The sequence below is a fragment of the Amblyomma americanum genome, chromosome 9 (genome assembly GCF_052857255.1).
Source record: "Amblyomma americanum isolate KBUSLIRL-KWMA chromosome 9, ASM5285725v1, whole genome shotgun sequence".
NCBI lineage: Eukaryota > Metazoa > Arthropoda > Arachnida > Ixodida > Ixodidae > Amblyomma > Amblyomma americanum.
Genome location: NC_135505.1, coordinates 54,914,429 through 54,926,975, shown reverse-complemented (window position 1 = coordinate 54,926,975; position 12,547 = coordinate 54,914,429). Strand labels below are relative to the sequence as shown.

At 42.2% G+C, this 12,547-nt stretch overlaps 1 long non-coding RNA gene across 1 annotated transcript; it reads left to right on the top strand.

Annotated features, from left to right (window-relative positions):
- Nucleotides 1-1,776: 1,776 nt before the first annotated feature.
- On the top strand, nt 1,777-6,468 carry LOC144103812 (uncharacterized). Its single transcript, XR_013308327.1, has 2 exons — nt 1,777-1,903; nt 6,330-6,468. It is a non-coding gene; the product is annotated as an uncharacterized LOC144103812 (long non-coding RNA).
- The last annotated feature ends 6,079 nt before the right edge of the window (nt 6,469-12,547 follow it).

Here is a 12,547-nt window from a genome sequence, read left to right as displayed (position 1 = left end):
ACATTGTGCTCAACAATGATGGTTTACCAGTATTTATGATACAGAGAACAATTTGTCAGTAAGTAATGTAACATTGCACGATGACACCAATCCTTGTATGGCATAGCATCCTTGCAATGCACTGGGCAAGCTGCTGTCAGCACAGATTTATTGCGTGTTTATTGCCATAGCATATGGTTATACTGCACAGTTTGTACCTCTACCTTCTTAAAGCTGCATCCTTGAAAAATTTAAAATTAGTTGAAGGAAAATTCAAGGAAATGTAACAGTAACTGTCTCACATTTTGGTGGACACTTGAACCGTGATATAAGGGAGGGATATGGAAGGGAAGTAATGAAGAGCTGCCCTAGCGGAGGGCTGATGCCCATGTTAGATGCCCCTCTTTAGTTAAACATACCTCGCAATTAACGCATTTGGTGCAAAACAAACATGGGACTTGCACGCTCATGAGCACCCTCATATCAGTAAAACAAAGTGCCAATGTTGCCATATGTCAGAGCTTTGCTCTTAAAAGCGCAGCTGACTACTGCTCAAAGTTGAGAGCAAAAATACGTCTACTTTTCCTCATGTGCAGTCCGCGGTGATGGTGCCATTTGCAATGGTGATTGACATTAAGTCGCATGATGCGCAGTCCGTTCCTGGAGTTAGTGATTTTGTCTGTCGTGTGAATGTGCTGTTAAAATTAGTGCAGAACAATGGCTCTCCAGTTCATTTTAGGTAACTGTATCCTGTGCCACATGCTACCACCCTTTTTCCTCAAATTTCCTAATCTCAATTAGCCATCTGATTGCCACCCATTCATGCATTCACCTACTGTTGGAATCCTCCCAGTGTTTTAGTAATTCTCTGCATTACACTTGCATTGCACTTCCTCTTTTTTAGATTTAGTCAAGATATCTCTGTTACTGTTTCTTGCATAAGCATAAGCGGCAACTCAAGTGCACCATCTGGGCTTGTGATGCAAATGTGTAGGACCCTTCGTTTTTGGGTAAAACCTGGTTTCTCTCTACTGTTGCACCAAAAAAGATTCTTAAAGATCAGGTTCAACCCAATTTCTGTGCAAAAGTGCCTGTAAGAAAGTGTGGTTTGAAGGTGCACAAACCGAAGAACTGCTGGAGTGTAATGGATGTCACATAATTCTTCTGACAGATTTTTTAAGCAATTCTGGTTATTTTCCTTTTAATGTTTATTTTTTGTCGGTTGCTTATAATTTTTGGATAAATTGAAAACTACATGTACTGACAGGTATTTCATTCCAATAATTATACCCATTATTATGAAGCTGTGTTGGAAGGCAGGTGTGCATTTAGTATGCGTGCTTTGAATTTCAGTGATTGTTTCTGCAATGCAAAATGGAGGGCAGGTCTCTGCTGTGCAAGTTTTTTGCAATGCAGTGAAAGTAACTGGAGCAGCATTTGTTACTGTGTCACCCAGCCAAAAGTTCTCCCACAGACCACTGAGCTTCAGAATACCTATGGCTTAAAGCTCGAAGCTCTGGTTGCCTTTTACGAGGTTTTCTGCATTAACGAGTGCAAGCCCAAGGGCTCAGAGCTATCAAGCATTTGAAACCATAGAGCTATACACAGTAGTGCTGGGACCGTGCAGCAAGTCAGTGTGAATTATGTCGCGATAAACGTGGTTTACTGTAGAAAGCTAGTGTGAAAAAACAGTTGCGCTCACAGAAACTGCTGTTTTTTTTTCTTAAGCGGTCATTGAAACAAAGAAATGCTTGTAAAATTTGAAATCTCGCTGATTCCTCAATTTTTTTCCAGTTAAAGACCAAGAGTTGCATGGAAGTTGTGCAAGCCACCAAGTTGCGTGTGATTTGTGCCAGGGACCTGGAGCAGGCTGGGAAATTAGCGGATGGCCAGTGGTATTCACTCAGTAAGGCAAGCTTTTTCTGTAAGTACAGTTTTTGGCATGGCATTGCTTAGGGATGCATGCACTAAACTGACTACTCTACACCTGCCCATGCTTCAAGAACAATGAAGTACATGAAAAAAATTGATTTCCGAAAAAAAATTGCAGCTTCTGTTATGTTTTTCAGGAAAGTATTTGCCATTTGAAGGGCTCAGTGTGCTGTGAAAACCTTAAAAATTATGTGCTTGTTGTGGCTTTTTTTTTTCAAATTTCTCCTCCACGTCGATGTTGGCCTGACCTTGTAGCTTGTCTGCATGAGATTGGCTGCTACCTACAGTTCGCTTTTTTGTTGCTCCTTTATTGCCTGCCACATTCTTTGCATGGCAGTGTTATGCAGTTTGGGAAGCAATCTGATCTGATTTCTGCATTGGCCTGAAGTGCAAGCTTTTGCATGTGAGGCAGGTTTATGGTGTCCCCTTGTTTTCTGTAACTGCAGTTTGGCCATGAGGGTTAGTCCTTTTTTATTTTGATGCAGTGTCATATACTTCTTGCATAAATTAATGAAGAAAGCACTATTTTTTGTAATAAATGAACATTCATTATATCTGGGGCCATTATAAGTGCGCTTGACTCTAAAATGGCTGTCTTCCGGCATTCAGTATTACATCTTAAAACCAGCCGGAAGACACAACACAGGAGAAGAGATGAGCACAAGACGAGGCTGGTCTAACAACTGAAATTTTATTAAAGAAAAGCGACAAAAGAAGACCTGCAAAGAGATTCACGCGCGCAAAACCCCAAAGCAGTGAGAGGGCAAAAAACAATCGAAAGGCACTGACATACTAGTAAACCATCAAAAAAACTAATTCCTTACAGTGAAGGTACACCGACGGTTTAGCCAGGCACGTTTTTAGCCTCACCGATGTAAGCCTCAACTATATCAGGACAGATTTATCACTTCCCTAAACCACTGGTGTGCCGCGGAAATCAGGCGTGCAAAGAGAAAGGTTGTCCTCCGAATGCATTCACGAGATTGAACGTGCAGTGTCAGGTGAAAATTCGCCTCCTCTCTATACAGTGAAAGTGCTCTCAGCCAGGCGCACATTCAGATATCTGCTTGTCTGCCCATAGTAGTTTCAGCTACGAGGCAGTGGAACGCAAAAACCCGTTTACTTTTGCAAGTAGTGGACATTTTTTATCTTCTACTGTGCATAGCGGACGATTACCCATAGTTGTATCAAGCCTAATTTGAACGGAGAAGCAAAGAGCTCCAACCTCACTTTTAGCTGTCAAGACAACAGCAACATCATACTTTGGTGCAACTTTCTTCGGACGGTGCGAAATGGCGAGGAGGTAAGGTATAGAGCCCTCCTTTTTGTGCTGCTCAACTACGTCAGCATCATGAGAATGGTGTTCTGTTCCCTCGAAAGAGTAAAAACACGCTCTGACAGGTGCGCGAGATGGGCAAGTGGGAACCCAGGTGCCATTGGCTTGGAAACCTGCTCCGAGAATGCATTCTAAACACAGTGATGGCATGACTTCCATAAAGCGGTCGTGATGCATGCGATTGCCAGCCTGTCCTTCACCAGCCTCGAGTGGTTCTACTCATAGATAGGAGGCTTCCCGATCTTGGGCTGTGGAACCAACATAAGTGGTCGTCCGCAAAGCACTGGTCTAAGTCAAGAAGGTACAAACGGTTATGCTTAGTGAAATTCAGACGTAAAAGATGGGCTTTGACCGCATGCCTAAAGATTTCTAAAACGTCTTGTGCCAACTTATATGAGCCCTCCTTGTGCAAAAAAATTGGGTAGCAATCAACATAACGAAATGCTACTATGCCGAGGTCTTCCAAACGGCTTTGTTGCGGTATCGACTCTGTACAGAAGAATGTCGCAGAGGAACGGTGCGACCTGGGACCCTCTGCATATGCCTGATTTCTGATGTAAATACCGCCTTGCCAACTCACAGAAGTGGAGTTCTGTGAAGTTCTAGTTTCTTGTGGACAGCAACCTGGGCAGGTGCTCTGCAGTGAGCATTGACATGTAGGGCCTGTACTATTCATTGTCACATGATAGACCTCTGAGGCATGTGCAAACTGCATCAGGGTGAACAATGAACATGGTTTTACAGATGATTGCATGATTTCGGTTGCTGGCTTCATGGGGCCGTTGTCCTTTTACTGCAAATCTGCATTTGTCAGTTAGCAGGGCAGTATTTACACTCAGGTCATACCTTTGCTCAGCAACATTTTTTTGTCTAAAGTCGATAAGGCATTAGAGCCCTATTTGGAAGACCTTGGCATAGTAGCATTTCGTTATGTTCATGACTACCTAATTTTTCTGGACATTGAAGGCTCACATAAGTTGGCACAAGATGTTTTAGGAGTCTTTAAGGCATGCAGTCAAGGCCTGTCTTTTACATCAGAATTGTCTAAGCAGAACCGTTAGCAGTTTCTTGATGCAGACCTGCGCTTTGTAGACGACCATGTTTGTCAGGGCTACAGCTAAAGATCGGGGAAGGCTCTTTTTAGCTACGAGTTGGACCACTCGTTGCTGGGGAAGGATGGTGAAGAGGTGTATTTGTCGCTGGTTAAGGTCAGTAAAGATGGAAACACTTGATGGGTGTGCAGTCGTGTGCATGACATCAGCTTTACATAAGTCATGCCATCACTACTGAGGACGCATTCTTGTAGCAGGTTTCCAAGCAGCTGGGTTCCCACTTGCCCATCTCAACGACCTGTCATAGTATGTTTTCGCTCGCTCGAGGGTAAGGAACACATACTCGGATGATGCTGATATACCTTAACTCCACAGTATTTCACAGTCTCAAGAAATTCGCGGGAAAGCGCAATGCTGATATGCCTTAACAGCGAAGTGCAAGACAGGAGGCATTTGTGCCGCCATTAAAAAAAAGGCTAGATAAAACTGGGTACTTGTCCACAATGGACAGTGTCACAAAAAGAGGTTCACCACTTGCAAAAGTAATGGAGTTTATTGCGTTCCACTGCCTTATGGCTGAAACTAATATGGGCGGACAGGCAGATATCTGAATTTGCACCTGACTGAGCACTTCTACTCTATAGGGGGAAGGCAAATTCTAATCTGGCATTGCACGCTAAATCTTGTGAATGCAAATCTGAGGATGACCTGTCTCTTTGCACGCCTAATTTCCACGACACGTCAGTGGTTTACGGAAGGGATAAATCTGTCGGTAGATAGTTGAGGCTTACTACATTGGTAAGGCTAAGGACACGTTTGGCTAAGCCATCGGAAAACCTTCACCGTAAAGAATTTGCTTTTTTAGATGATTCATTAGTATGCCAGTGACCTTTGATTGCACTTCGCCCTTTCACTGCTTTGGGTTATTGTGTGCCTGTATCTCTTCGCGGGTCTTTTGTGGCTTTCCTTCAATGATGCTGCCGTGGTGGCTCAGTGGTTATGGCGCTCGGCTGCTGTCCCAAAAGACGCAGGTTCGATCCTGGCCACGCCAGTCGAATTTCAATGGAGGCGAAATTTTAGAGGCTCGTGTACTGTGCGTTGTCAGTGAACGCTAAAGAACCCCAGGTGGTCAAAATTTCTGGAGCCCTCCACTACGGCGTCCCTCATAGCCTGAGCTGATTTGGAACGTTAAACCCTCACAAATCAAATCAAATAATCAAAATCTTCAATGAAATTTTTGTTAGTCCAGCCTCTTGAGCTCATGTCTTGTGTGTTCTGTCTTCTGGCTGGTTTTAAGGTGAGTCAGTACTAACTCGGCCAGTCGTAAGCCTTGTTCAGTATTACATTTTGAATAAAGTGAGAACTTTACTAGGCTATGTTGCCGGGGATTGTGTCCGCAGCAGTTGTGGGCAACTCAGAAGAGATAGCGTTATACGATTGGTTGTGTAATTGGAAGAGGATGATGTGCGGATGCTGCGCGAAAAAAAAAATTTCGTAATCGGATAATTATTTACAGCCAAAAATGTCCAAAAAGTGGCTGGGCCAGAGAAAAAGTGCCGCGAAATTTGAAAACGCTGAAAGTAGGTGGAGCTACAACGTAGCGCCAAGTTTGAAAAACTGGAAGTATGGACAAAGCCAAAGCTTGGCGCCAAGTTTGAAAACTCGAAATGAGCAATCACGTGACCAGTGATAAGTGACCTATACGTAACCAGGAGATAGAAAAAATAATGATTAATTAGAGGCAATTAGGTAATTATCGAGAATCAAAAGGCAATGAATGAGAAGGCAATTAGACTGAGCGGGTATTCAGTGAGTGGGCAGGAACGATGCATGGAGGAAAATTTGAAAACTCGAAATCGTTGCTGGGATGAAATGAGGGTAAAAGAAGAGTTAATTGATAACCAATCAAGTCAACGAGAAAACAACCATGGTGCCAAATTTGAAAGGCGACCAGTGTCGAGGAGGCGTCAACGCTTTCACATTTTTTTTGTGCAGGTAGCAGCGGTGATCTCTATTTTTTCTTTTTTCAGCCAAGACAAAGACCACTTTTCTTGGCTCATGGGCGATGTATCTAGGAACCTGCGGCCAGGACAACGCTGGACAGCATGCATCAGCAAGCTCGAAAAAAAGCACGAAACAGTAAATAAAAATTGATCATTTTCATTTCAATTCTAGTGGTTTTGTGCACGAATTACTCTGGAAGGCACAAAGCTTGTGTTAATTGACAGACGACCATTAACAAGCTGTGCATTTTTGTGCATTGCCTACTCCAGAACACAAATCCTGTGTTAATTGACAGGCGACAGAGTAACGACTGTTACACAGTGTACGAGCGCTACACCAGACACACTACAGAAGACAAAGCAAACTACAGAAGACAGACTGTAAAAGACAAGACAGACTACAAAAGACAAGACAGACTACAGAAGTCAAGACAGACTATAAAAGACAAGACAGACTACAGAAGACAGGACCGACTACAAAAGACAAGACAGACTACAGAAGACAAGACAGACTACACAAGACATGCCCAAAATACGACAAGACTACCGACTACAGAAATTTTCTGTCTTAGAACCCTGTAGTGTGTTTTGACTGGGATGGCAACCACTTGCGCAATCTTTCGTTCACGGTCAGAACCCTCAGTGTTCTTATCTTGAGAACCACTTTCTGTCCTCTCTCCTTTTCCTTGCAAGTGGAGAAAAAGATTTTCCTCACGTCTCCTTTGCCATCGGCTGACCCTGGTGCACAAAATAACACTATGCCGCAAGATGCTATACAGTTTTTTTTTCATGGTGGGGCTTCCATGATTACAATGCATTAACGAAACCCAAAAACTCGAAGTCCTACATACATCAGCCACAGTAAAATTAACGTACCGTCCAAGGCTGCGGCTGTCTCATTTTCCACTGTTGTAGACGAGCCCACATGGCTTGGCCAGGGTTCGGATGTTTATGGCAGCTCTAGAAGCAGGGCAGAAACAATTTAAAGGGTATTCTATTTATAGAGTAGTGACACAAACACACAGCAGTCATCTAAAATGATGAGCAATGACAAATTGCAGGTAGTTTAAAGAGACGCTAAGTGGAGTACTAGGCTAGGCTACGCGGACAGGGTAGCGTCACATGATTGCAATTACGTCATTCTTACTGAAAATAAGGCTTTTGTTACCCAGAAAAATGGCTAAAAGCGAACTGCACAGGACACTACCATATGTATACCAGTGAAAATACATTAATAATTTGTCTACTCTGCTTTCCACACTCCTCCATGACATTGTGCCATCAATTGGCAATTATAGCTTAAATATGAAGAATGCATCATAGAAAGCATGGCCTAGAATATGAACTGTTTCGTAATTAAAACAGCGCCAAACATAAACCAGAGGGAAAGGCGTATGGCCTTTGTGCACAGAAAATTCAGAGTCATAAGTTCACAACGGCATTCACACTCTGTTCTACTTTCGAGGCGGCTGGTGAAGAAGCTTCCTTCTCATTTCAACATATGCATACACTTAGCGACAGCACACAATGCACTGAAGGCTTAAATGCATTGTCGTTGCCGATGTATACGTGTTAGTGTGACCAGTAGTTGGTTATGCACTCTGTGGCCGACATCCATAATTTTAAGTGGTTGCTTTTTGCAGCCACGGAGTCTGTCTACCGTATGTGTGTGCTGAAATCAGACACAGCCACATGTGATGCAGGGGACAGTATCTCCCTTTTGGTGAGGTATAGTGGGGTCGACTGAGGCAGCCCTGCACTTGCCCCTTGCTGCAATGAAGGCTGACTGGCAGGCTAGTTCCAGTCTTCTGGCTACATTTTTTGCTCTTTGAAAGTGGCACCTCTGACTGGTTGGACAACTATAATGCAAATGAGTCAAAGAAATGGTGTCACTTTGCTGATTTTTCTGTGGTTTGGGTGTGGAAGGGTTTTGCGACTTCAATTTACAATTGTCTCAGCAATGCATACACCTTTGCACAAAAAAAACGTCGGCAGTTCTCCCGAGGAATAATCGACCTTGCTTCCTTCATCCGATATTCGTTTTTAGGTTCCTTTAAAGGGCACAACAAAGGGTTTTTCAATAAAGTTGCGATATGTCTGGGAAGTTAAGAAGCCGCTTCATATTTGTCCTCCACCAAGATTTATTTTCATCCGTTTTGTGGGAGCTGAGTTATAAGCTGCAAGAATTTTAACTTCCGCGTCTTCGGGCCTTTTCCTCTCCTCTCGCACGACAAAAACGAGAGCGCTCCGCCGGCGGCCCCATCCACTAGACTGCTCCTTTACCTCCACCGTCTGCTGCACGCGCAAAGTGACCGCGGCCGCAGTAGCGCGTGACGTCTGAAAGAATTTGGCACTGTGAACTCATGCTAACCCCCGACTGCTGACGTCACTTGCACGACGTGACGTTGTGTACCAGGTCTCGTGCGAAAGCCCGGAACCGGTCGTCGCCGCGAGGAGCGAAAACGAGAATTTTTAAAAATGTATTGTAAATCTCCCGCTTGATTTGACGCCTCGTACGCGGCATGTACGTTCGGGAGCCTGTACTCTACATAGTGCAAGCATTTTAAAGCCAAGCTCAAACATCCGTTTCTGCGGCCTTTATTGTGAAGCACTTTGAAATACAGCCAACTGCAAAAGCACAGTGAAACTGAAGCAGTCTTTAAGAGTTTCATCACAAATATTTAGGGAACTGCCGCTTGCAGCAATGAGATTCTGATATACACACAGCATTCTTACAGCTTCTTCCTTGCTCTGCTCGTAATCAATGCATTAGGTGTTCAGCAAACATAAAAAAGTACATAAACTTACCGTCTGAGACTGCAGCAGAGGAATTGGTGCTGCGCAGTTCAAGCAACATCTGGATGCAGCTGTCCGTTCTGGTGGCAGGGCAGAAACATTTGAAAGGACAATAAACCGATAGAGTGGCAACACATGCAACATTTTGCATAAAGCGAGCAACTGCTGTGCTCAATGCATATGTATACTCCAGCGCTCTTGTATAGAGAATCTTTTACTCACTACTACCTTTCTCCAAATTGGCTCTTAACAAAGCGCTAAAACTAGCTATTTCGAAAGGCACCAACACCAACACGACGTCTTCCAGAATTTTTTCGTTTTCACTTCATGAATTTACTGAATAAAAAAGTATAGGAAACATGGCTTGTGCTGCAGGCTTATTAATTCTAGGTTTATTCTGTACGATAAATAGCCTTTGCCCAGGGATAATTTGAGCACTGAATTATGCGCCATTTTAGAGAAAAAAAGGTATGACTTTAAAATATGAAACTTCTAACAGGACTAAATGTGAATTGAATTGAAAATTGAATTGAAAATTTATTTCTCCACACACATTACAGTGGAAAAAGGGGACACTGGGCAAAAAGCTGCATAATGCAGCTTAAAGTAGCACTCAGTGCCCCATGAATACAACGACAGCAGCGTATTTCGCGAACATCAGGCTGAAGTTGAGCTGAATATCCCCATCAAAACAAAGAAAAAGAACAACAATAGTGTAACCCTGACCGCGTACACAACAAAGATGCACGTAAACAATAGGAACAATAGACAATATAATACACCAAACCTATTTACATTGATGCCACAATAGATTCGAAAATGTACATGACAGTTAATAACTGTTTCTTTGAGATATCTTCTATACAAACATTATTCTCGGCCAATGTGTTGAGGTAATTACCTAGGTTATAGGATAAGGACTGTTTACGGTATAAAGTACGGCAAAAGGGTAGAAGCCAGGGTAAAAGACATCGGGTATTGTACACTGGTGTGTATTGATGTAGATTAAAGGCTGCAAGGAACAGTTGATTGTTTGTTTTAACTACATTTTTGTCTGCACATAACAATGTGAACGGGTGCAATATATCAACAGACAAAATACCATATTGTTTAAAGTAAGAGAACGCATGGGAATGCCATGGTACATTTGCAATCAATCTGACAGCACGCTTCTGTGCAACTAAGATCTTGTGTTTGTTATGTTTCGTTGCGGTACCCCAGACACTTATACAGTAGGTAATGATTGTAAGTAAGTATGCATTATATATAAGAATCTTTATCTTTGTTGGAAGTGTGTATCTATGTCGACACAGGGCACCATTGACTCGGTTCATTTTCTTGCGGATAATGTTTATATGTTTGTCCCAACTCAGAGTTTCCGTGAGCACCACACCAAGGCATTTTATAGTGTCTACAATTTCAATTCTAGTGTCACCCAGCATGAGGTCAAAACTCATTGAGATAGGCTTGTTCTTTGGACGGATGATAATGGCATTAGTTTTCTTAGCATTTACTCTTAAGCAATTCTTTCTCGACCAATTGCACAAATATTCTAAAAATTGGTTTCTATACAGTAATAGATATCTTTCCTTATCACCGGGCAAAAGCATTGTGAGATCATCGGCGTAAGCTATTGAAGTCACAGGTAAGGGCATGTAAAATATATCATTAATATAGATATTGAAGAGTAAGGGGCCTAAAATACTGCCCTGTGGGACCCCAGAAAAATTAGGTTTTAATGTTGACGATGTGCGGTCATTGACAACCATTTGCATGCGGTTTTCTAGGCAGGATTCCATTAAAGAGAAACCTATTCCTCTGATTCCATAATTGAGTAGCTTTTGCAGTAGTAGACGATGGTGAACTAAGTCAAACGCTTTTGTAAAATCAATATAAATTCAAGAACGATTTTTCGGTCCTCAAAAGAATCTATGATCAGTTCCTTTTGTTTATTAAGCGCGATCTCTGTTGACCTCCCTTGCCTGAATCCGTATTGACAATCAGAAAGCACGGAGTGTTTTCCTAAAAATTTGGTTATTCTGGTATAAATTTTTTTGCATTTTTGCAACTGCTCCACTGCATTATTTTTCATTGCTACATTTATATACTTTAGATAATGCGATTCCCAGCGAATAATTTATTATTGTTTGCGACACCCATGCCACACGCACACAAGAAATGGCAAAAATGGTGGAGGCCATAAGTTTGTTAATGCCATTATCTTCGGAGTTGGCGCTACACGTCCATGTTTAATGTGATTATACAAAAGTCACGATGACAATAATGCTTGCAAGGCAGTGAAAACTTTCACCTAAATATAAACAGTGCTAATCTGCACAGTATCTCTGGAATGTTATTTAAATGCAAGATAAAAATAGCCGTAAACTCGCGTGTTAGCACACAATCCGAGAGTATTTGCTTGAAGTTCTGGTAAAAAGGTGTCCTTCGCATCAAAAATACAGTGAAGCTGCCTCATTTGATTCAGTTGTTATTAATTAACCATTTACTATTGGTTAGAAGGTTGTTGCTAACTAAGTTTTGAGATTTTCTGCGTGTAGAATTGGGACGAGAGTACGCATTGCCCTGGTGAAAGAGTTGTGGCAAACTCAGTTGGTCACGAATGGCCGTAAGGCTAATGCCATTAAATTTATGCTTATGGTACCGCTCGAATGCCAACAAAATTTAAGGCAGTAAGCACTTCACGGCATTGAAGTTGCCTGTGTGGCACGAGTATAAATGTCTCACATAAGCTTAAAGACACACTTAGGAAAAGTTGAGGTGCACAAACAGTCTAATTGAAAACAGAGCTTTTAAAAGCTAGAAAAGACCAAAAAATAATATTCAGGAATTGCCACCGCAGCCCGATTTTACAAGTAATCTGAGTGCATAGTCAGAATTTTTTTTTCACAGATCCGACAGGCAAAGTTACACTGCCACTCACTACAAAACGGCGGCAAGTAGTTCTACTAAGTGTGGATATCACTAGAATAAATCAAATAGCGGAAAAATTTTAAATCAAATTTTTCGTTCATAAATAGGTTTTCTGCTCCCAGACAAATATTAAGAAACCCTGAAAGCGCCAGCTAATCAATTTTTACTGAATAATTGAGTAGAGTTATCCTCATTGTCCTGGTAATTTTGATGGATTAAAGGCCTTTAACAGCATAAACACATCGTAGCCCGACAGAGCAGGCATTGTACTAGAAATTTGGCGGGCTCATTCAGCAGCAGCCAACACCACTGGTCCGGACAAATCATTTGCGTAGATATTCAAATGGTGCCATTGTGTATTAACTCCTGGATAGGCTACGAAGAGAAAGCATTCTGGGCACCTCAGCTGCTAATCAGATTTCTGTACATTTGACATTCTTTACACAGTTACCTCAAAATGGCAGCAGCCGAGAATCCTAAACAAAGAAAGACTGAGGTACTGCATTCTCAAAGGCGTA